Source organism: Mizuhopecten yessoensis, unplaced genomic scaffold (genome assembly GCF_002113885.1).
Source record: "Mizuhopecten yessoensis strain PY_sf001 unplaced genomic scaffold, ASM211388v2 scaffold5547, whole genome shotgun sequence".
NCBI classification, from domain to species: domain Eukaryota; kingdom Metazoa; phylum Mollusca; class Bivalvia; order Pectinida; family Pectinidae; genus Mizuhopecten; species Mizuhopecten yessoensis.
Genome location: NW_018406103.1, coordinates 1,270,437 through 1,272,508, shown reverse-complemented (window position 1 = coordinate 1,272,508; position 2,072 = coordinate 1,270,437). Strand labels below are relative to the sequence as shown.

Here is a 2,072-nt window from a genome sequence, read left to right as displayed (position 1 = left end):
CTTCCTCATAGGGGCGAAAGCTCAACTAAAGGCCAAAGGTGAGGCATTGTCAATGGAGACATTAGGAAGAAGAAAGTTGTTTATAGAGAAGAGAAAAGAAAAGATCCCAAATTTAATCGCCACTTACGATCATGTAGCAAGTACAATTCTTACGCCCTACCTGCAGGGACTATACAGTAAAGTGATCATGTGGGGTACATGTTGTGTCAATGATGGGTGAAGGTATGATAAAACGTTTCCAGTGGACCATGCCATTTAAATATAGTGTATATATTGTAGGTGTATATAATCTCCCAGTATACACCGATACTGTGAGGCGAGGAGCTAGCTATAGGAGGACCACGATTGAAAAGGTACATTTTGCTGCTAAATCCTTGTATCTCTGGATAAAATGTTAACTTAGTGGCTAATATTCATGCTTCGAAATGATACATTTCCTATGTCTTTGTGTAAATCTAGGATTTATGATTCATTTCGGCAAACTGTACCTATTATCAAATTTAAGATGTGCTGTGTGTGTCATACATTGATCTATAAGCTATAGGGGATATATGATGCCAGTGAAACTCGAATGGTATGCTAATGAATGTTATCGAAGGTGTGTGAATGAACCGTTCTGACACTTCACACGAACAATCTCCCTCAGCTATGCAGTATTTTCAACACTAAAAACGTGTTTACATATAATCACGTAGATAGATTAACATTTATATTTATGTTGCTGGCGTGTCGTCATTTCAACGAGTACGTGTGACAGACCTACCTTTTATGCATCGTTGCACTAACGTCAGTTGTTTGTATATGTGTTTAGTTTTAACACTTTGCGTTGTTATATAGCAGACTTAAGACCGACATGTTCTTGGAATTGTCTGTTGACATAATAACATCCCCATCCTTTGGCGCTGTAGGCAAACACATGAACCTGAAATCTATATTATCGAGTTTGGTTATTTTCGCGGTAGTAAATGCGAAAAACGCAAGTAAGAAAAAGTATGTCTGTGTACAATTCAAGCCTGATGCATCCAACTATAGAATCCTAAGAGGCCCTCCAGAATCGCGGGTGGTTTCTTCTCTAACTTCAACTTCTACCTGGGAGATATCGGGGGGTGGGATGGGGGGGTCGGGAGNTGTGTATCGTAAGAGGCGACTAATGCGTAACCTCCTGCAGAATCGAGGTTGTTTTTCGTGTCTTCTGCGACGGAGACATGGAAAAGACAACACTTGATATGTTGCTCCCATTGCTCTTTCATGTTTTCTTTCTTTTCTATCTAATTTCTGTTTCCAGTGGTGTCGCACTAAGCACCCGGTCTCATATGACCCTGGCTGTTGCGAGAAAGATACAAATCAATCAAATTAAACGGACCACTGTGGAACACATGCTACTTTAGTTTGATTATATCTTGACGTTGTATAATTAGATATTGATTTTTATATTTGTTTGGTTAAAAATCAAATATTTCAAAAAAAAAGGCCAATTGCAGATGTGATTTATTAAACAAGAGGCCCAATGGGCCTGCATCGCTCACCTGGTATAAATCTCACACTTGCAACCTTAAAAGTGATCTAAAATAAAGCTACAGGCAAAATATCAGTATTTATGATTTAAGTCATTCAAGAGAACCTGTTAAAAGATTTTAAAACATTTCACCCCTGTTATTTTGAAAGTCGACCGAGTCATTATGTTGAACAAATTGTATAGCCTTTCATCTCAGTATGCAACTTGCAAAGTATCAACATCCTGGGACCCATGATTATTCAGAAGAGGTCGTTTAAAGATTTTAAACAAATCTGACCCCTGTGAATTTGAATATAAGTCAAATAATTCACTTTAACAAACATAGTAGTCCTTGATCTGACTAAATATCAACATCCTGAGCCTTTTGGTTTTTCAGAACAAGTTGTTTAAATATTTTGAACATATTTGCTCCTTGTGACCTTGAATATGATTCAAGGTCATACATTTAAACAAACTTTGTAGCCCTTCATCCTAGTATGCTACTGGCCAAATATCATCACCCTGTGCATTTTGGTTATTCAGAAGAAGTTATTTAATGTTTTTCACATATTTGACC

At 37.5% G+C, this 2,072-nt stretch overlaps 1 protein-coding gene across 1 annotated transcript in view; it reads left to right on the top strand.

The window, feature by feature from the left end:
* The first annotated feature begins 284 nt into the window (after nt 1-284).
* LOC110450914 overlaps nt 285-2,072 on the top strand; it is a 6,001-nt gene continuing 4,213 nt past the window's right edge. The window contains exon 1 of the mRNA XM_021498709.1: nt 285-353. The gene's annotated coding sequence lies outside the window, so the exon portion shown is untranslated. The remainder of the gene's footprint in view (nt 354-2,072) is intronic.